Source organism: Protopterus annectens, chromosome 6.part0, assembly GCF_019279795.1.
Source record: "Protopterus annectens isolate FY-2018-M chromosome 6.part0, PAN1.0, whole genome shotgun sequence".
Lineage (NCBI taxonomy): Eukaryota > Metazoa > Chordata > Ceratodontiformes > Protopteridae > Protopterus > Protopterus annectens.
The window spans coordinates 967010152-967034821 of NC_056737.1; the positions used below are offsets into that span (position 1 = coordinate 967010152).

At 37.8% G+C, this 24670-nt stretch overlaps 1 protein-coding gene across 2 annotated transcripts in view; it reads right to left on the reverse strand.

The window, feature by feature from the left end:
- Window positions 1–24670, reverse strand: part of BCL11B (BAF chromatin remodeling complex subunit BCL11B) — a 270212-nt gene that overhangs the window by 139780 nt on the left and 105762 nt on the right. The gene's annotated exons all lie outside the window — the stretch shown is intronic.

A 24670-nucleotide genomic window follows, 5' to 3' on the forward strand; every position in this document is an offset into this window, starting at 1 on the left:
CAGTTTGGAACTTTGAATTACGTATTTCACAGACAAAGGTTTAGCAGTTATGCCAACCATTACCAGCCACTGTCCCCAGATACTGACTCTTTTTCTGGGCACACTGCCTAAAAACTTACTACTCTGTAGCCCAGATGACTGCATCCCTTCCTACTCCCCTAAAAATGTACCACTAATGACATGGTGGTGATCACAGGAATTGAGTTAGCCCCCTTTATTCTCACTTACTGGGTACCAACATTTTCAGACTTCCTTACTGTTATAAAACCACTGAAGAAAAACCAAAGTCTGCAGTATCCGCAAAACAGGAGTTTATTAGTACTCCTGGAAGGCAATAGTTGCCGAGGTGCTAGAGAGAGAGAGTGTACTAATAAACTCCTGTTTTGCAGATACTACTGACTTTGGTTTTTCTTCAGTGTTTTTTTGAACTTTTTGTCTTTGCTCATCATGGTGCTGTTCCTTACTGTCATATTCTGAAGAACTGTGAACCAGATTTGGTCGCAAATTCTTCCTTGACTTACAAAAGTTTGAAATGCAGATAATGGAATGTAAAAATCATTTTCAAGAATACACGAGCTATATTCAGAATTCTTTAGCCATGTAAACCCTAACAAAAACGTTTTCCCAAAGGAAGGTCTTCAATTCATCTTATGCTAGAGATGCGCATTCTATATGCCACTGTAGTTGCACCCCTATTATTCTTAAACGTAAATGTTTATAATGAAAGAAAATGAAAAAAGTAAACAATACTTACATGTTCCATCTTTATATATATATATATATATATATGTGTGTGTGTGTGTGTGTGTGTGTGTGTGTGTGTGTGTAGTTATCATTAGTTAAATGTATAAGTGAATAGATCCTATTGAACCTATTCAAGCTGCATGCTTTTGGGAGGTGGGATAAAACCTGAGTACCTAGATACATTTACTGTAAAATATGCCATTTACTGAGATGACTTGACCTGGGAAGTGAAGCTAATGCTATTTTCCACAAGATACTGTCAGGGGAGTTAGATGTTTTGGCAAGCATGGTAGTCAGGAATCTGATTATTACGCAAGATAAGAAAATGCAAGTAATCCCCAAAAGGAGATGTATGCAGTCTAAGTATCAGTGGTATGATGAGACTTACAAATACCTGACAATGCCACTTTTAAAGAAAATTGCAACCAAAAACTGAAATAAAATTTTCAGCAAAGCCTAATATTTTCTACGATATTAATATCAATGTTTCAACTAAGTGGCTACTATTATATTCAGTTTAGCCCAGTTGGTTAAATCAGGAATATATTAATGTTTCATCAGGTAGTTCTGGGTTTCATTCCTTTAAATTTACCTTGCAAACTGTGCAACTCTGGGCAAGTCACTTAACTAGATGGTGTTCCCAGGTCACACTTGAAAAGGAACTTGCATTTGATAGGCTTACCTGGTTAACAAATTATTTTCCAGAATGCAGAAATGGGAGCTGTCATGCTAATGTAGACCTTTTTTATTTGTTTGTTTTTTGGATTTTTTTTTTTGTTTTTTTTAACAATCAAGGTTTGTGTATCTGTATTGTGATACAAAGAAACAGACTGTGTGATAATAACTCTCCATTAACTTACAATGTAAGTGCTGCGGTCTACTGGTTTTGAGCATCCCTAGAAGAGCATCAATTTCTCAATGTCATTGACACCATTTTAATTTTGTTAGTACCCTCTATTACACAATATTTTAAGACACATTGAAATGTTAGGCTTGAAAGAGTAGCTGATTTAGTGTTTTTACATAATTCCAACCCAATTTTTTTAGCTGACATGTGGGACGAAGCACAGATAAAATGCTGGCTGCAGTTAGTGCCTGTGATTAAAAACTTCTTATTGACATGGTAGCTAGAATCAGTGACCAACCTAATTACTTCGCTTCATTAAGATTTTAAGTTTGAGATGTAACTATCCCTCCTTGCCTACATGATGTCACCAGTCATGTGACAAATGCAAGAAGGAAATGTGAAATTTCACAAAACAGCAAACTGGTGAGCATAGAAACAGCTTCAGGCAAAAACCAGTAAGAGCATTACTTAAATTATATTTTCTGTGTATGTTGCAGTCGTAGAGCTGGATTAAAAAGAAACAAAAGCACTTACTGATTATTAAAAAATGACTTGGGTGGAGCTTTTCTTTCTTCTCTTCATGACTGGGATGCTTGAAAACTAAGCTGCAGTAGTTCCAACTGTAACAGTCCCCTTCCTACTTTCTGACTGTATTACACACAGACGCGCGTGCACACACACATACACACACACACACACACACACACACACACACACACACACACACACACACACACATATATACACACGCACACACACACACACACACACACACACACACACACACACACACACACACACACACACACCTACACTTTTTTGTATTCATTTATATTTCCATTTAACCCAGTCCTTTTTAACAATATTTTTATATACTCGAACCATGCTTTATGATTCTACATTTGTGGTATGAACACAGTATGATAACAGACAAAGTAAATTACAGCTCCATTTGAACATTATTACGGTCACAGTACAAGCAAACTCCAGCTCTGTCTAAGGAAATGAATAGAGTATATTTTGTTTTCCAGGTTTTTGAACAAGTTAGAGCTTTTCTGGAACCCCTCTACATAAACAGCTCTGGAGGACAGAGACACTGTCTAACAGCCCTGCTTTCTATATTATATAACCAGCGACAAAGGCTACCTAACCTCCAACCACTGGCGATTGATGTTGATTTCCAGTAGAAATTAATCAATGTGCTGAAATATATACCTATAACACTGCAAAAATATAGACTTGCTAGTAGGCAGGATTCTTCCAAACACATTCCTGCTTTAGTTACTACCTGAAATTACTACTGTGGAATAGAAAATGGCCCTGTTTGAGGCTTAGCAATCTCTTAAGTTATTAAAATAGTGTGTGCAGGGCAGACATTGGCTGTAATTTATTGTGCAATCTTCTGTTATGTGGCATCCTACTACTGTAGGCAGGGTTACAGCTTGCCAAAGTGGGATGATAATGATTGAGATGCTTGCAAGTGACTCATCAGTTTATGTGGGCATGGTTGCACATTACTGACTGCTAAAAAGAACAGAACTGCTACAAATCATAACACATACCATAACTCTTGTCAGATGCTGAAACAAGGCATGGTATGCAGAATGTCCATATCCTCACATGTATGTAGCACATAGATGGCCGGAAATCCGCAAGACTGCATGTATTTCTTTTTCCCAACATATATTTCATTAAAATTGTATTCTAGGTACACAGTAACAGCACAAGCTTCATACAGTCCAAAGCGTATATTTATTTCACATTTCTTAAATGCAAGTGTTAATCCATAATCAGTCGACTATGTATTTATTTTACATAAGTTAAAATATGACTATATAACATGCCCATTCCCAGACTTAACATATGCCTCCTGTCTATGTTTTTGTAATTTTAAATACTATAATAGCTTATGTATCCACCTTCATGTTCTTATATTAGCATAACCAGAAAAATTGGGAAAATAAACTTACTAACGTCAATTAATCTGCCACAGCTCCCCACCTCTCCTACTCCCACAGCACTGGGTAGTCACAGCTAAGCTATTCACCACTTAATATGCAAACCAGAGCTAGAAAAGAAAATAAAAACCTGTACCTCTTCCAACTAGCAACTTATAAATTAAGCCTCTATTAAACTTTAGTGAAAAATGCTTAAGAGATGCAGAATGTAAAGCCACACCTGCTAAAGGAGAGGAGGGAGAGAGAAAAGTGAAAAAAAGACTGGGGTGATACGTCTTATATTAAGACTCTTATGTCCCTCAAATATTTCCAGAACCACATGAAAAGATAGCCAACATGACTCCATCTTTGACAAAGCACCTCTTACTTTAACAACCCATGGATTGTCTTTTGTTTACTTCTTCAATTTCATGATTTAATGTAGAAAGATGGGAGGTTCTACTAAATTCCATATACATGAAATGCATTTCTGAGCCACTGGTATCATAAAGCAATGCTTTAGTCTATCTTTTCTCTGGATAATGTGCAGTATATGAATTCTGCACAAGACTATCTCTCTTGACAAGTGAAAGGTGAACCCCCACAGTTGAGGTATCTTAAAATCTCCCAGTTTATCACAAACCAGAATGATATGCTTCAAAAATCCAAGAACCTCATCCTTACATCCCCAGTATCTCAATGCAGCACCTGGTTAAATATGACGAACTTATACAGAGTCAGGAAAAAACTTTGGCAGGACTTTCCAGGAACATATCTATCACTGGTTAAAGCCAAAGTTAAGATGTAAAGTATGTGCCATTTTCACTCTATACTCTTCTAACAGTTGCTTCCCTAATGCACCTTTGCTTTTTTTCCAAAACCAGTATTATTTCCTGGTAGTACTTGTATGAAGTACAGTAAATTCCCAGTTAACCGGCACCCATGGGGATTGGTAGATGCTGGATAACTGTAGTTTCTGGTTGCTGAGAGTTACTATTAAAAATAGGCCTGAACAATACTGTACCCTATATTACTTGTTTGGTTTGACTTCTTTTCAGGTTGGGGAGAGAGGAAATTTATTCCTATCTTCCTTTTTAAAACTTTAAAACTCTAAAAACATAAGGTACGTTTCTGCAGGGGGAAAACCGAAAGTGCAACACATGAAAATTGCACTGTATTTCTTAGATTTTTTACCGGTTGCTTGAGAGTGCTGGTTGCTTGAGTCTGGTTAACTAAGAGTTTACTATATATATCAAGACAGAGATTATGTCTCTTGTTAAGGCTTTTCCCTGAATGTGGTAAAAAGAGAATAGGATCCTTTTTCAGCTGATATGCCACTCTAGCTGCAATAATAGAAAGTGTTATTATCTACATTTAAATAAAGTTAATTCAGATAAGCATAGCCTCTTTTTGACTCTCTCTCTCTCTCTCTCTCTCTATATATATATATGTATATATATATATATTTATTTTCATTAGGCATACACACACACGCACATACACACACACACACACACACACGCACATACACACACACACACACACACACACACACGCACACACACACACACACACACACACACACACACACACACACACACACACACACACACACACACACACACACACACACACACACACACACACACACACACACACACACCTATTTTTTTAGTCTAAGTTGCTTGTACTATATCAGATGCCCTCTCCATCTTCCCTTGCTCCATCACTATTGTTCTAGCCTTTTCCTTAGCGTGCTGTCAGGGACCGATGCCCTATAGCTGATTCTATGCAAGACACAGATGTCCATAATATCCTGTGAACACTGAAAACGTGTAACTCATGGAAAACACTGGACTAATATAAATGAGGTGACATGAGCAGATAGAGTTGTCTGTTGCTCGATAATCACCTCAACATTTTTTATTCTGCACAGACCTGGCATTATTTTTATTCAGATAGATAGACAGACAGAAATATACATAGATACACAGACAAAAAGACAGAAAAAATAGATACTTATATGGACAGAAAGACAGACTGACGGATAAATCATTTAAACTGTCTGTGAGCTGCTGCCCAAGCCCATTATGAATTAAGTATTTTTTAAAGATGGGGGAGATCAATGAACAACCAACTCTCCTTAAAAATGAAATAAAAAAGAAGAAAAAATAAAAGTAAACAAGTGATGTTTTTCTTTAATTTCTTGCAACACACCTGTCAAAATTATACGACAGCTATCAAAACTATGCTGCTAGCACAACGGTCAAACATTAAACTAGCAGAGTCAAATGTTCTCCATTATTGCCAAGGTTTCTACCTTCTTGGCCTTATTCTCTCACCTCTGAATTCACTATATCCATCTAACCTGTTCAAAAAACCTACTACAGTTGGAACACAATTCCTGTTCCAGTGGACCAGCACATCTTAGCCCTTTTTTTCACTAATGACCCAGAGATTCAAGCATTGCCTTTTTCTCTGTCCTGGTTGCAAGGAATGCACTTAAATGTTTACTGACATGCAGCAAAACATAGTCATATTATATGAAATACATAAAATCAAAATACTCTCTACAAAGATGCAACTGTGCAGAGAAAGGTCAAATTCAAGTAATTTTATATTTGTAGACATACAATTCACTGTGAATATTTATGACAAAGCAAATAGGTAAGCAAAATTAAATGAGAAAAAAGCTTCAACCATACCAGAGAGCACAGATAAACTGCACTCATATTAGGGTTTAGTGTATATTAAAAGGGAGGAGATAGCCAGGGAATTGTTATGGCTAGGCATGTATAGGCCCTAGGGCCAATAGCCTAGTACCAACATATGAACCTATACCTTGATGTCTATTAGTGATTTCATACACTTAACAAATGACGTAAGGATCCTATATCAATAACACTTGTCTGATTGAATATATATGATCAAGAAATTAAGCAGGGCAAAACCTGAGGACTCCCTGAGTGATAACTGCAGAAACACAAATAAATCATGTTTGTTAAACACGGTTCGAAAATGAGGGAAGAAAAATGGAATATTTACAGTGAAATGTAGTTCACCACCAACCAATGAATACATTAAGAAACAGTGCCTGAGTTTAAACTAAAATACTGATCCTTTGATTATCAATGTGATGGTTACAGTAAAAAATGCTAATGAGTTAACTATACACAAACATGATGTAGTTAGCCCTGGGTGTACTATGTAATAAGTGTGAACACTGAGCTTTCACAAAAAAGGGAGCGTACCGTAGTGGATTAAAAGAGATGCTGTGAAAAGAATGATGACAGATGGGTGAGTGTTGAGAAAAAGCAAAGTAATAAAAAAAGAAAGAAAAAAGAAATGGGTCAGGGTGTAGAGAAAGTAATTCTATTTTGCAGTTTACTGTTGGATAGGAAACTTTTGTTTCCTACATAATGCAAGCGTTCACTTTTTACCAGATAATGTGGCAATCAATAGAATTCAGGTGTCTGAGGTAGTTGATTACAGTGTGAGCCTCAGTAGCAGGAAAGATTCTAGTATATATAAACCAGAAGGGACTGAATTCCAAATTACGGATGAATGAGCTGAAAAACACTATTTTCCATTTGCACTGTCAGTGAGGGTCACCAGCAGGTAACTACTGCGTGACTGCAGTGATCTAGACGGGCTGTGTAGTTGAGTGACATAATCTGTGTGGATGATGCATCATTTGCACTGTACTGTATATATCATGTCAAATTGAACAGACTGCATAGGTTCCAAAGTTCATCCGTTCCACTGCTAAAACTGCCCCAAACATTCTTACACGTTAAATAATAGCAAGAAAAAAAGACTGCTGAGGGGCAGCACAGTGATGTACAGATTATCACTGTGTGTGTGTGTCTTTCGGCTTTTCCCGGTTAGGGGTCACCACAACGGAACTCCGGTCCGCTAATGACTGGTAGTTGATTTTTACGTGCCGAGTTACCAGCCCTGACGCACAACCTTCAGCGAAGGTACACCCATTCGTGCATGTCTTCACACAGAAGACGCTCTAACTGAAAATCAAACCGGACGGCGTCTTACTGTGAGGCGACAATGCTACCGCAGCACCACTTTAAAATACTTGTTTCTCCATTTCAGTTCTTCCCTACAGTCAGTTCTCCAAACTGCCCAATAGGTGACATGTTCCACTGGCATAGGGAGGCAAAGCCCTGGCTACAACCAGATGCCACCAGTTTTCAACTGGTGGATTGGGCAATGGAGGAGCTGGTGAGGAGAGGTAGAGAGGTGAAGAAACAATGCCTGACCACCTCAGGGTGGACAATGAGTTGTGCATAAACTTCTGGCAATCACACACAGGAGTATTTGCCTGTTCTCTAACATTCAAGAAGTAAAACTGATGTTCATATTACTGTTCTTAAAATGATTGCATAAAAAGACCATACATCTGTGTTTTAGATATTTTTGTGTATGTCTGTGTGCATGGGCCAGTTTCAATTTCTCACTGAGGTGGGATGCGCAATGAATTACATGGCAGAGATGGGACTGATGCATGGCCTCTTCTATCAGGAACACATCTGTAGTGCAACAAATTACATGGCAGAGATGGGACTGATGCATGGCCTCTTCTATCAGGAACACATCTGGAGAACAGCTTTGTAGATGTTTTTTTTGTTCCTACTGAAAACATTCAGGCAAGGTCTTCTGCAGGGATACTAAATTTGCTGAAGTAGATGTCATGCCTTCACCAAGGACCATTGCTTGCCATGTGTGTGTGTGTGTGTGTGTGTGTGTGTGTGTGTGTGTGTGTGTGTGTGTGTGTGTGTGTGTACTCATGCGTGCAAGTGGGGGCATGTGTATGCATGTGCACACTTCCTGTTGTGGCTTGGCACCTCTCCAAGACTGGTGTGCTAGCCCTGCACCCACTGAGTGCTGTGAAAAGCATGGCTCCCTTTGACCCTGAACTGGATTAAGCAGGTAATCCAGAAATGAGTGAATAGATGATATAACTGCTGAGCTGCTAACATGAATATGTTATTTCCTGAAGGTGTTGGTTGTATCCCAGACAGGTAAATGTCTTTAAAAAAATATTTTATAATATAAGCATGCACTGCACCTGAAACCAAGTAGTATTCAAAGGCAAACTAAACGGCAGCAGTAACCCAGCTAATATAGGCTTGAAAATGTCCACAATACAAGAAAGAAAATGTCACACATTTTTTTTATATGTATTTCTTTTTGTCAGAATGCCACACTAAAATTCTAAATGGATGTCATCAGCCTTTCTAAAGAAATATGCAGATATAAGTGTAATATCTTTATAAATAGTTGAGTCACAGGTTCATTTTTCTCTGTGTCCTTTTGAATGTGTTTGTGCTGCCTTCTTAAATATTTCATCAACTCTTTCTCATGTACCATGGACCAGCAATGATCCCTTCCATATCCTGCAATCCCTTTAAAGCACTGCATAGAGAAATGCATTAAAAATTAATTACACATGCTATTTTATTGATACTGCATATTGTAATGAACACCAGCTGTGCTAAACATCCAAAGTCCTTTTTAAGATGACTATTAAAAAAAAAGAATCTTCCTTTCCAAATGCCTCCCCTTTCATAAGGGGAAAAAAGCACAACATCTTGTACATATTTGAAACAGAATTCTTTGATTTAGAACTACACTGGGAGTGCCTGAAAAGCTTCATCTCTTAGATCCACACACACACAGTGGCCTCAAATACTGTTAACTCTGTCAGCATGGAGCATAATTCCTCAGAACTGTCTCCATGAAACAGCTCCTACTGCCATTGATAAGCAAGATGTTTCTGCAACAGTTTTGAAAACAGTCATCCACTTGCCTGGTCATTTGTATAGGTCAGCTACCCTTATAGTAAAGAAGCAAAATGGCCCCTGATACTGAGCAGTAGGCATTTCACTAGGAAAGTGTGTGTGTCTTTTGGCTTTTCCCGGTTAGGGGTCACCACAGCGGAACTCCGGTCCGCTAATGATTAGCAGTTGATTTTTTTATGTGCCGAGTTGCCGGCCCTGACGCACAACCTTCAACGAAGGTACGCCCATTCACGCATGTCTCCACGCAGAAGACACTCTAGCTGAGAATCGAACCGGGCAGCGTCTTACTGTGAGGTGACAATGCTACCGCAGCACCAATTCACTAGGAAAGTAAATGCTGAAATTCTGAACTGCACATTGCCCAGCTTCACAAGACTGGACAATATCTGAGATCCTTAAATCACAATCTGCCAGTCCTATAAAATCTGAAACAAATTCTATTGAAATAATGAAATTAATAGCTGTGGAATTTGTTATAAGTGACTTCTGCAAGAATTCTCCTTAGAGGAGAGGAGACGCCAAAGTATGAAATAAATAAATCCATGCCTACTTTTCTAGATATTAGGACAGACAACAGCTTTATCAAAATTTTATGATGCTGAACTGTGATGTTCCTTCTACTGAAAGATGCTAGCCGTGTCCACAAAAACAAAAAAGTAATGGTGTACCCAATATTATGTTAGCTATAATTCTAGGTAACCATGGGATTAACTACCAGCTCCATCCAAATAGGCACACATACATATATACCGATGGGTTTAATGTGCCTCAGTGTTGTATGTCACTTTTTCAGTCGGTTATTTTCTTAGAAAATATTAATCAGGCTGTTAATTCTCCAAGAAAGTCCTGGGGAGACAGGAGTTAGGACATCAGCTTCCTCAATCAAGCCAAGAATCAGAAGTTTGCTATGAAAGACACTTGTTGACCTTCCAGGTTATCTTACTGGTGGATGACTCTTGACCTTGTGAGCTTAGACTGCCCGAGCTTCAACTTGCTGATGGTCAGACTTCATTAATGCAAAGTTATGGTCTATGACTTGTGCAAGACATGGTTTTGGGGGAATTTGCCCCTTCTTCAAGTAAGTGCAATCTTGCAATTGTTATATATATAAGTTTGGGGATGTTGGGAGGCTTGTCCCCCCTGCAAAAGCACTTAAAAAAGTTTTTTTTGTGAAGATGTTTTTGGCGAATGCAATTCCAGGATTCTGATCCTCAGTTCTTTTATCCACTCATAGTTGAAGCTAACTTCCATATTAAGATGTTCCATGTCAGCAGATAAAGCATGACTGTCCTGCAATTAGTACAGAATGTCTCTACTGCTGATCAACATGTTGTCGTCGGTGTTAGTGGGTCGCAGAATTCATCCTATCAGTTTTATGGCGTGATCCATCTTCTTGATGAGGGAGGGGATGGGGTTCTGTGAAAAAGTACAGTACAGTATCCACAACAAACCCACTGAAAACAGTAGATTAAAATACTGATTTTTTCTGCATTTGTAATGAAAAAAAACTTGTAAATCAAGGAGGACCCCTACAGTTGCTGTCTTGGGGCCAAAAAGGGGTTCTGTCAGACTGACTCACTGACATTGATTACTGTTTTGTATTTAAACAGTTCTTTTTCACTAATAAATCCCAGGCTGGGAAGAACAAACAATGGCCTGCTCCTTGTTGGAAGCTCCAAGTGTACACTGCATACCATATCATTAAAAGAAAAGAAGGTCTTGAAATAATGCTGCTTTCTAAACAGACTGTATTAATTGCATCTAGTGTTTACAGCAGGGTGGTCCTAACTGCAGGCTGCCATTGGTTGATTTCAGTCATAAAATTAATGCAAAATGAACACTTTTTTATAATTGAGGGTGGAGGAAAGAAAGCTATTCATCAGCTTTAACCTGTTATTTACTTCCAGGTATTTATTTTATCTTTATTGCAACCTAAACCAAGAAAATGCCAGACTTACTTAATGCACGGTGCATACTTTGGTAGCAAATCTAAATTGAAATTCACTTTTCATGATGGTTGTGATATATACATGTGTGTTATTTATACATAAACAACACATTCCTTTCATTTGAAAGTGTCAGATATCTCTTAAGCATGAACATCTAAGGATGTCTGTCACTGTCCAGCTATAACCAAAAATAAATAAATAAAATAAAAGTGTGGAACAGGTATAAAATGTACCAGTATGACTTGTTATAATGAAAGTCAGGCATTTTCTGCTGCTTTTAGAAACTTCAAGTTATGGTAAAAGAATTTAAATGCATACCTAAAACCAACAAAACAGAAACAACAGTATAGATGACGTTAGCCAAAAAAAGGTTATTTATACAGGGCAACTTGTAGCGCAACCATAGCAATGCGCAGTTCCATCTCCTAAATTTCTTCTGCTGCAGTGTAGTGATTATATCGTTCAACATTTCATCGCATTTGTATGCATCTGCCTGAATGCCACCTACCCAGCACCTGCTGTGTTAGCCAGAGTCTCAGCCTTCCTAAGAGTTCCTCCTTCTTGCTTCAAACACTGGAAAAACAAATTTGCAGAAAAAGGACTTTTTTCCTAAATGAATTGCCATTCCTTGGTGTCAGACCACTAATCTCTTCCAGTTTCTTTCTACACACTTGAATGTGCACATACAATTGCCATTGCCTCTGCTTCACTTCTAGGACTCATCCCTTTTATGTGTTTCTTCATATATTTAATTTGTTAAGCAAGTAAGTGAGCATATATAATTATTTTGTTAATTGGGTAAAGTGGATTAGTCATCCTTGGACAGTTTTGAGGCAGGATCTGGCCACAAGACAAGGGTAATGGCACATATATGGATGCTTTTGTGTACCTAGTTAACCAGTATGTGGTTGGAGGTGTGAAGAAACCAGATTACTCAAGCAGAGCTGAGGAAAACATGGAATTTTATAGAGTTTCATAAATGTGCCACGTTCTGACTTCATTGTATGTTATCTATTTCTGGTAAAGGATTGCCCCTGAGAAATGTAAACTGCAATGCAGGTTTACAAAATGGTTTGCATAAACGCAGTTGCTGAGGAATGTAATGCAGTTGATGCTTTTTCCTAATTTCTAGTTCCTAAGTAAATGTGACAATTTAGCCTGGAACTTTGGAACTGTACTGTCTGTTTTATTTACGTTGTTATTCCATTTAATATCTCAGGCATTGTCATACGGTTTTATCAGCTTACTCCTCTATTGGCTGTTTAAAGTCAGCTCACATTTCTATTGACTAATTATTCTTTGAGTAACTGTACTTGATGAAAGAGAGCAGGAAAATAAAAGAACCAATTCCCTCTACTTTTTTACAGCAAGAACATAGTTTACATACTTCACCTACAGATCAGAATGAAATTCATATATTAGCAACTTAGTAATGGTTTCTGAATTTGTAACCTGTACTTAAGAAGTCTCTTTGCAGAATCTGCAATTTATTTGCTCCCGACTTGCAATTACTGCCTGTCTGTAACAAGGAGGTATGCCTTCACACACTTTCCCTTCAGACTTTATTTTTTGTATTTGCCTGCATGGCTATTTCTGTGTTTCTCTTCTATGACTTGTAGCACCTGTCAATCACCTCCTGTCTAGCTAATAGCTGCTGAAAATAAGCTTTATTTACCTTCTGCTGGAACATTCGCTTTGTCTCAGTTTCTTGTAGATCACTTTAACAGAAGTCTTGGCCAGCACCCCAGGTGTAGTCTGTACAAGGTCTTATGAAAGTGTTATGCACTTCTGAAACTGCTTTCTTTATACTCTCATTGCATTTATTATCCACTTTCCTTTTTAACAGCAGCAGCTTCCTAATAGTTCCAGTCTACCATGTCCGTAGGTTTGATCCCAGCATCGAAGCAAATAGTGCAAACCATGTCAAAGCTGTGTAGATGTTGACACTGCTTCTTTTGGCAATGACTCTCCGATATAAAAACTAAACTAACAATTTTAGCTTCTTGCTGTGAAAAAAAAACTGAAGTACTTTAGCTGTTTGCAACGCGTGATCTTTTTAGAGGAACTGTTTTTCTGTAGCCAGTAGCTTTCTATTCAGAATTACATCTGGGCCACATACAGTGCTGACTTATAGTGCACCATTCTGTGCACATACTAGTGAATTCCAAGTTTTTTTTTTTCTCGCAAAGGATCAGTTTCGCAAACATCTGCAGAGAAATTCAATGTCCCATGCCACTTCTTTTGTTTTAAGCTCCTTTCCAGTTTCAAAGACCATACGTCTGTGCTTCTTACATGCTGTCCTAAACAGCTGTAGGACAGGCCCAACTGCTATGAAGTGCACGATACCCATGTTAAACATGATCTACTGTTCCATATATGGAACAGTGATTTCTACCTGTTCAGTGGGCTGAACTCTCTCACCTTAATGAAAGAAGAGGATCTTGGTTCCATGATACTGAAGCACCAATCCAATTAACTATTTTCTAGCTGAGTAGGAGTTGGGTCACAGGGAGGAAGTGTGATTGAGACATTCTGGCCTGCTTTGGTAAAGGAGTGCAAACTGGGGATAACAAAATCCAGGTAAAGGCCATGAATAAATTAAATAATGAAATAAATGGTTGCCTTTCCCAGTATGTGGTCCTAGAGTGTTTAGCCATTCTCATCCATAACATACAGCCATCTCAGCTATTCATTCTGTCACTTTTCATTAAGTAAATTATGTTGCTAAACCAACCAGTGCAGAACCTTTTTTTATTCTACTCACCACTGCACTCCTCTGAAAGAATAATCATCAATGTATTATGTGCCAGTCATTTTCTGTTAGCTTTGCGCACATTTTAAATGCTTCTGGATGTCAGACAACTCTTTTTCTATCTTCTGTTAGCTGAGTAAACCTACTACAAATGTACGCCTCTCTTCAGGGAGTGATTTGGGATCTGTGGTTAAATGACTCGCTCATAGTACCACTCTATACTGATGGAGGGAATCGAACCAAGAACTCAATACAAAGATTTTTTTTGTAGCTTATAGTCTTAACCCTGAACTTATAGCATTAAGTTTTATATAAGCATTCATAATAGTACAGCACTAAAAGCCTTGCCAAAGATCAGAAATTGTGGGTTCTAGTCATATGTTAATGGAGTTGATTTGACATAACCTACAAGTTGCAAAGCCAACATTAAGATTTCAAGTCCTGATGGTATAGGAAAGCCTGATTACATTTGAGGTACACCTCTCCCCTGACCCTACAGTGACTCAGCTGCACCTCATCACTACTGTGAATTGTCCATGAACATTTAGGCTGGCTAAGGGGTGTATGGGGATGGATTCTTGACTGTAGTGCCAGCAGTGTTTAAGTAGTGGTGGCTAGGCTTTGGGGGAGACCGGCAGGAAAATGGGGGGAACTGATAGCCTCTATGTCATCCATCTCGGCAGAAGAGCTGGAGATAGATACCCATATGAGAGGTGACTTATGCCAGAGACCAGGGTAATAGGCTCCCAGAAATAAGGAATCCCAAGGCAGCGTGGTGCAGCAACTGGCAGCAATAAGTCTGAGTGCAATCACATGTAAGTGATACAAAAACAGCACCATGAGGCGTGGAGAAATTAAATACGCATAAAAACATCACCAGTAGCTGTATCAGCCAACAAGCAAATGGTTCTCACTTAACCACTGCCTGGAAAATAAGATGTGATCATGTAAGATGCCATGTCAGGTGATACGACTGACAGACCGAATGAAGTTACTGAGCAGTAAGAAGACTTTATAGTCAAACAGATGGTCCAAAGAATGAACAAGAACATTTTCCATGGCCAGTCATTTTTTTTAAGTTAAAAATGTTTGTATTGCTAACTGTTACTTTAATTTTAACACAACGTCAAGTGTTGCATATAGTGGAGGAGGTACCCTCTCTGTGTTTGGTTCCCATGTGATATTAGCTATAAAGTTAGCCAATCAACATGCCAGCATTTAGTAGGTAGCTATATTGTGTGGCTTTATACCATTTATAACCTTTCACTTTCCACCTAATACAGCTCTTAAGCATGATAACTGCTAGTTTGTGGCTCAAATATACGAAAACAAAATTTAAACTTTTTTTTTTCTAATTACGTTAAATTAGTCCTGTTTCAGTGTCTCATAAATTATAGTTTTTGTACCTGTTATAAAAGTGAAGTATAGCTTCAGATATTATTATTATCAAGGACAGATGTTTATCTTGTAAATTTCAGAAAACTGTAACTTTGGCAAACTTTGTAACTGTACAGCCAGAAGGTCCAAGCATATGTATAATGAATAAAAAAAGAACCCTCAGGAAGGAGAAAGCTAATGTGACTACACCAGGAAAACATTTCCTTTTCACGCAATAAGCTGCTATATCATAATTATTTCTTGAAAGTGCTACAAGGCAAGAATGGAAGACACTTCCGGAAGCTTGAACATGGGTTAGGGGCAACAGCGGTCTGTATCCATTTTTATTGGTCGAATGGTTTCCATAACAGGCATTCAGAGGCATGCTGTGAGGTCCAACCGTTAAAAACAGCAATGCATATTATAATACTGGTAAAGAAACTATCTCATTTGATGTGCTGTAATTTCATTTTACATTTTTTTTTCCAAACTCTGCATTTGTTAGAGATTTTCTGCTTTTAGTACCCTGTATCATTAAAGAAGAAATGTATACTTTAGTACACTGTATCATTAAAGAAGAAATGTATACATTTATTTTAGCACACAGGTTCTGATCAGAACTAGAAAGCAAAACAAATGCATTTTTCTTGATATTTCCCTGCTCAGTCCTACGTAATGCTACAGCACTGTTCAGCAGAAAAAAGGAACAGCCGTGTCTTTTTCTTCATGTGATCCCTCTGGAGAGGAAGGAGTTAGTTATGTGTGTGCCTACTTTCTGAGGGAAGATAATGTTTCTTTCAAGCAGAACTTGGCCAACTACTGTCATAAACACTTAGCGTGTGCTTTGATATAACATATTCTCTAAGCAGTGCAGACTGCAGCGGTAATTATAGGAAAGTATAGTAACAGGTCTATCTGCATTCAGTGCTGGCAATGGACGTCGACATAGAGATCATTCAAAAAAAACAGTCTTAAAATGAAACGAAAAAGATTATTCGAATGATGTTTAAAGCGACTTGTAAGTCTAGGCTTTCCTTGTATGACCGAGTCTTTCATTGTTATCATCATTATTTGCTGTCTGTAATTGTATTGTTCTACACCATGTGTCTTTCAGCACGTTTTCCTATTTGTACCAGCTCCAGCCAAAATGGGCGGCAAGGCCTTGAAGTACTCTAAATATGACTTCATTTAAGAAATATATAACATACATACAAACCAGCTTATTTAAAAAAGAGAGAACCCACAAAATTCACTGACACTGCCTTCAAGTATATGTGAAGGGAGACTTGTTTGCCCTAAAACTCTGCACTGATTTCAGACAAGGCATTTATGAAAATAGCATCAACCCCTATGGGAGTTATGAGCCTCATCTAAATTAGCGAATAAGCTATGAGACACAAGAGACCACATCTGCACCATTTGTTTAAAGAACAAACACGAGTGCAAGCTTCCTGTCTTCATATTTATTTACTGCATTTTGCTGATCAGGTAGCTCCCTCTTTGACCTAGATTTGGGCAGCTTTAATTACAGGTATAAAAATTAGCTCACTGACCAAGGAAGATATGATTCATTCTCCTTTCTGTAATGCGTTCAAAATTTAAAATAATTCGCTAAATACCAGAAATTTTAATGACACATTACACTGCTTTGGCAACAACCTTTGACTCATTAGTGACCCACTGGATGCCTTTCTCTTAGGAGTGTAAAGCTACTGTGCACATGAAACATGACAAAATGACATAAACGTCAGCCCCTTCTTACGTTTAACAGTTATTACTCTTCCATAGCAGGGACTTCAAAGGAAATAAGACTGCATGCCAGGTTTATCTTGGCATTTAACCCCAAAAATATCTGATCCCTTTCAGTGGCCAAAATCTGCACAGGAGTAATACTAAAGGCTAAAGGGTTAGCTAAGTGCACAGATGGAGAATTCTGACCACAGTTTTCAATTATACAGTATATAGATGGTGTGGATTACATGTCTAGAACACTGCTACAAAAGTCAAATACACTCTCCGGCAGGGAACACGACATAGGATAGGATGAGAATTAAAAATGAAACACTTGCATCCTGAAAGAGTAGTGGGGTTTTAGAATAGCCTTCCAGAAGACACAATGAAAGTAATATTGTATTGACTGCAGTGGTGTCTAGGCTGTGGACTAAGGAAGAACAATGGAGAAGAACAGAGATTACATAAAATGTTGAGGGGTGTGCACAGAAAAACTGGAACAAGGGATTGGCCTAAGTGGTCTTTTTTACTGCTGTTGTACTTCTTGTTGCTGTCTCATGTCAAAGTCTCACATATGCAAACAGTGCTTCATTCTTTCTACGCCAGATGAGTGAAAATGTGGAAAAAATATGAAATGCAGTTTAGTGAAACTAAGACAGCATTTACTGTATGAGACATCAACCTGAGACTTCTGCAGAATGTAGACTTCAGCAGCCAAACTCATAAATGCATCCCATAATTTTTAATATACTTCTGTCAAATTTTGAAGCATGCTTTTATATAAGCTACTGTCTGATATTCTGCACAATAAACGATCGACCTAGTAGAATGTTTTAGGACTTACACAGTAGTTCCAAACATTTTGCTGTAAAATGTTCTGAATTATGTTCTAGAAAGGATTTTGTGGATATTTTAGAATTCTTCTGAATGCAGATTCATTCCACAGACCTCCACAGTATAAACTATTCCTTTTTGGATGATTACATTTTCACTGGCTCATGATTTAAAAGCTGTTACAAATCAGATTCACAGACTGAGATACTGATTTAATAATTCTTTAATCTATGTCACTTAACAAAGGATTAAACTTTAAATAATCAAAATTAATTTAAAAGAAATGTAAAATACTGGTATGTTGCAAACTGATCCTTCACCCTGCAAAAAAAGAGATAGCTTGACTAGCTCTTCCTTTCTTTCTCATATCTGTTACTCCTTTCTTTCCCTTAACCCAGGAATCCTTTGTATTATTCTAAAGCATTAGATGGGTCATTATTTATTTACTTATTTATTTATTTATGTAAGATTTTTGACTGGGAATGTCCAACTAGGAAAGAGCCTATTTTCAGCAGAAACCCAGGGAGAAACACTCCAGACACATGTCTTTAGACTGTGGAAGGAAATCGGAGTACCCGGAGGAAACCCACGTGAATGCAGGAAGGACATGCAGACTCTGCACAGAAGGCACCACAGCCAAGAATCAAACTGGAAACCTCTTGCTGTGAGGTGACAATGTTAAGCACTGCACTGCCTTTTTAATTCCTTCCCTTGTTCTTCTCCCTTCCCATCTTGCTTTATTTTCAGTAGTTTTCCTCATTTCACTCCTACTCCCCAAGTTCCCTTTCCACTGTGCTTAGGTTCATAGGTTCATAGGTGGGTACTAGGCTATCTGGCCGAAGGCATTTATAAGCCTAGCAAGAATGTGTTGGCTTTCGCCATCCCCTTACAGTAGTTCCCTGTGCCTCTGTCCAGCAGAGCCACTGAAGTGATCCCCAAGGTAAACTTTCTGTTTCCCATCCACTCGTCAAGGTTTCTTTTGAAGAGTGTTAGCAAGGAGCTCTGCCTAATGTAGATTGGGATCTTGTTCCAAAGCATGGGAAGTCTCTCGGACAGGAATCTATCCCTCCAGCACGTCCTATTTATTGTTGTGGTAAGGTTTAGATCCCTAGAGTGTGTGGCTTGAGGGGATAAGGTTTTCTTTAGGTGGAGCATGTCCATTAATTCTGGGTTGGACATGGCCTAGTATGTCAGGCAGAGATCACCTCTGAGTAGGTGGTATGCAACCGAGAACAACTGGAGTTTCTTCAGTCAAGCTGCATAGGGTATCTGTTTGAGGCCAGTGATCCTCTTGGTAAGGTACTTCTGTGTTCTTTCCAGCTGTTGCAGGTGTCTTGTAAGGTACATCCCAAATGGAGCATTGTACTCTAAGATGTGTCTGATGAGTGATGAGTAGAAGGGCACAATGACCTCTTTTGATCTGGATGCAAACCCTTTTGTGATTAGGTGGGCCACGTAGAAGGATTTTCTAACCACTTTGACAATGTGATTATCAAAGGTGAGATTACTATCTACTTGGGTCCTCAAATCCCTAACCACCAACCTCCTTGGTGCCTTCTGCGAGTGCATTTCATTTGTTTGTATCACATTGAAGGATAAATACTGGATGAGTATCTGAAAATATCTCTCCCCCCACCATCCCCGTGACTCACGCACAGTTTACAGTACGATCTATCATCTTTTCCTCATTATCAGCCAGTATTTATTTGAAAGATGGCAGATGAAAACAGAATTTACCAATTTATCACAAATGAAAAGAATTACATCCTACCTCACAAAGTACTACATCTGTTACAAAACACAGAAAAACTCACTGTGTAAGACTGAAGGTTCAATGTAGCGTGTCTAGCCCTTGGCACAAACACAAAAAGTGCACCTAAAAGTCACTCAACCGAGACTTTCTACAACCTTAATTTCCTGAAAAATGCCATCTGTCCACATGTGTAAACAAATATCACTGCCAGCTCTATCCCGTATGTTGAACCACAGCTTAGGAACCCCCTCACCCTTAAAATCCCCATCCCAGTAACTCTTTCCTAGTGTCCCTTGTAAGGTGCAATGTCTCTCTTACTTTAATTCAAAGCCTGTCTTTACTTTGTAATTTTTGGCCAGGTATTTGTTCTTGTTTCATACATAACATATTCTTACATCTTTATCTTCCCTATTTTACAATAATCCACCAAGAGTAGCTACCTGAAGCACTTAAAATGTCTCCAAACTAAAGGGGCTTCATTGGTTTAAACAAATTTTGTGATTGAGAACACACACTCTTTCTCTCTCTCTCTCTCTCACACACACACACACACACACACACACACACACACACACACATGTGCGCGCACACACACACACACACACACACACACACACACACACACACACATGAGGTGTGTGTGTGTGTGTGTATATATATATATATATATATATACACACACACACACACACACACACACACACACACACATATATATATGTGTGTGTGTGTGTGTGTGTATATATATATATATATATATATATATATATATATATATACACACACACACACACACACACACACACACACACACACACACACACACACACACACACACACACACACACACACACACACACACACACACACACACACACACACACACACACACACACACACACACACACACACACACACACACACACACACACACACACACACACACACACACAAAAGAGAGAAGTCTAGGAGTGTGTTGTCTTGCTACACAATGCCTTGAAACATACTTACTCTCTTCTATTACAGAGTGGTAAGTGGGTGCACTGTTTTATAAAGTTTTCCTCTTTCCCCAAATGTTGTGTTATGATGGAGTTATTATATATTTCTTTTGGGGTGTGGAAGCTTGTCCCTCTGCAAAAAAACATTTCTTTTAAGATACTCTGTTACTCTGTATATCTCATCAGAGCCTGTGGTTCCTTTCTTGGATGTTGCAGTGGTGCAGCGGTTGTGTTGTTGCCTCACAGCAAGAGGCTGTCTGGTTCGATTCTCGGCTGGGGTGCCTTTTGTGGGGAGTCTGCATGTCCTCCCTGAGTTTGTGTGGATTTCCTCCCTCATCACAAACACATGCGTCTGAAGCATTTCTCCTGGACCTCCACTGAAAATTGGCTTTGTTCCAAGTCTGACTTTCAATAAATAAAAAATACATATAATTTGTAGTTTTTGCTGTATTCTATTCATCCTATGCTGTCAAGTTGTATCTGACTTCCACAGTGACACCATGACCAGCTGCTACTATTCACAGAGGCAAGTAGAGAGCAGAAATAGTTCAACAGGTCTTTCTGTGCTGTATTAAGTGTCATTCTTTGAACGTCAATTGCCCAAGGCCCATGATGCTGAGAAATAGATTGCCGATTGCTGTTTCCCATAGGAAATCACAGTCAGCGAGATTTCTATATGCACGCCAGCAGTAATAAATTTTGAGGGGAGATTTGTCTCTTATTTAAGTCTGTGCAACCGAGGAGTAAGTAAATACATTTTGGGGTGTGTTGGGGGCTTGCCCCCAAATCAGAAAGACCGGGGGGGGGGTATCGCCCTCATGTAAAACAAAAAAAGCACTTTAAGTTTTTTAGCATTTTTTCTAGCATTGGGTTTTTTCCAGCATTGGGTTTTGGAGATTCTATATGTCAGTGTTTTGGTACTCCAATGATTCATAGTGGAATGAAAATATATATATATATATATATATATATATATATATATATATATATATATATATATATATATATATATATATATATATATATATATATATATATATATATATGCTTATGTCTCCAAGTGCACATCTCCATTCATTTATTTACATTTATTTTTACCAAGGATCACTAAGGAGTAGATACAGGATTGAGTGCAGGACCATGTCCCCTCAAAGAGACAAAGGGGCAATGGAGAAAGTTCATCAACAAACTTCAAAAGCTAAATATAAGTCTCTCCATTTAGTCCAGCTGTTGCAAAGGTCTACGACACACATCCCATCGCGGAATCTCAAGCATCTTTAAAGAGTTTAAGTCTCTTTGTTTCTACCACTCAGAAAGTATCAGCTAAGCCCAAACACAAAGATGCCTTTCTTAAAACGTAACAGTAACTGTTCTCCCTAATCATTTTTCCCCAGATGCAGGGGTCATACACTGTAAAGTAATAATGTAAATGCCCTCACAATTACTGAATACTGGCCATGTTTTCTGTTTCCAGTGACATTTTACCTCCCATCTATTCAAGCGCTGTGCTACTTTTTTTCCTGTATGGCATTACCTGTATTCAAAACTTTTGTTTCTTTCCTGTAGAATTCTTGCCTGCTATTCATTTCTGCTTTGTAGTCTCTCTCTCTCTCTCTTATTTTATCATTTTTATTCCACATTAAATTTTCTCCTTCCGACTGACTCTTAATTTCCTAACTATAGTTTATTTTATTTTATTATTTGTTTGTACAATAAAATCCTATATTTGTATGAATACCAGAATAAATACATATAGAGCTTAATAGCATTCTCCCTTCTGATAAATTTTAAAATGATTTTACTGCTTTCCAAGGGCAGCCCAGGTCTAACATTCCTGTTGCAATGTGTTTTTTTCCTATTGTTTTTCTGAGTCTTATGCATACTTCTGTTTTTTTGTTTTTTTCTGGTGTCTATATTCATCATTTTTTCTGATAAATTCTGCTATATTTTTTAATACTGTTGACAAGTCTTTGTTTTGCTTCATTTATTTGAAACTACAGACTGTCATTTTATAGTATTTCAGCTAAGCCTGAAAAAAAGGCCAACACTGTTTAGCACATTCATCCAGTCACCAGAAATTACCAAAATGAAATCAAATAAACTTACTTAATTACAATTTTTAAATAATTCAAAATAATCAAATGCAGTATTAGGGTTGTCATAGCAGAAAAAAATTAAGATACAGTTCATAACTTTGATTCCAATTTGCAATTGTAGTAGAATAACTCAATCAGACTTTGCCTGATCATCAAGAAACTCCACAATATGTTAAGTTATAAGTGTTGCAAAAAACTTCTAACTCTCTTCTTGTTATCATTTCTAGGATTACTCCATCTGTTTGACATCCTCTACCTTTCAACATATCTCCCATCGTAGTATTCTATACCGCACAATTCACAATTGAACTATATGATGAGTAACCAACCCTGCAATTGCCATTTTAGAGGCCTATAAATCCATTACTCCTCCTCTTTGAGTAGTCTTTGTTGAAATCTTCATCCTAACAAAAATGGTACCCTAGACCACTCATATTTCTGAGCAGGCTTCCAATGGGATGTTGTACTAATTTGAAGTGCAAGGTACCATATTTAAGACTCTTAATTATCAAACAATCCTTTCTTTGACAATTGTTAGTACAGAGTGATAAGATGAGCTTTAAAATGATGTTAACCTCCACAATTAGGAAAAAAAACAAAAGACAACAATTGAAAAAGGCCCAAGACTAGGGACATGTTTTAAATATAGATACTATTAACTTAGAACACCTCATCTGAGACAACATTAAGGATATTCCCTAAAAACAGCAGCAGTCCATATGTGTCTCTTCAATTTGGATTCTTAAAGCATACCTTTTAATATTAATGTACTAGTTGTTTGAAAATATATTTTAAATATTGCTCTTAATATTTATTTATTTACTTATTTATTTTACATTTGTTTACCGGGAAAGTCCGACTGGATATATGTCCATTTTTAGCAGAGGCCCGAGGAGAAAAGCTCCAGAAAGCAGAGTACAAATATGTTAGGAACAATAAAAACATTTAGAGATAAGTATAATATGCAGTTTTCAGTAGGGTTACAAACATAGATAAAACATAGTAGACAACATCAAAATCATACGACTTCAATGTCAGACAATAATACACGCATTTATGGGCTAAGTGCCTGCAAGAATTCATACACTTATTAGAGTATATGATTGAAATGCTTAGGGAGAGTTTGCAGGAACAGCGGGTGGTGATTAGTCAGAGTTTAAGCAGGGACACTGCCAATGCTGTTGGAAGTGTAGTTTGAGGCTTTTGTTATTTGTTTATTATTGTGTGACTTTAGCCCTCAGTGGTTTGCCAGAAAACTACAAATTTTATGAGAAACAGACCAAAAGTATGAGGTAAAAATCTGGACATTCTGTGAAAATCTAGACACCTGAGGGGTATGTATGGAAAACAGCGAGAGAAAGTTTAGCACAGCTTCAAAATCTTCCACATTCTCACTGACTTGTTTCTCAGTATTGCCTGATGCATATACTGTTGTGTACCCTTGTAAACATTTAGCACATGTATTATTTTATTTTGTATGTGGCATCACTCTTGGATATAATTTTAGGTACATGCATACCCACTAAGCATAGATAAAGTAAAGTTAATGACTCTGACTCTATTAACAAATACATACCTGTCTGACTTAGCCTCATCACTGCATAGGATGGGTTTTTGATTGTAATCTGAACAATGAATGCTATAACTGCGAAAATTAGTTTTACAGCAAAGGTCTTCTTGGTCACTTACTGCTATGCTTCTATTGTAGGACAAGAGTTCTAAATATGAAAACAAATTCCTTTGTGTTCATATTACTTTCCCTGGCCCAGTCTACAGGCATCTTAACTGTAACAGAACCTATAAACAGACAGACAAATGCAACATTTTCTTAACTGT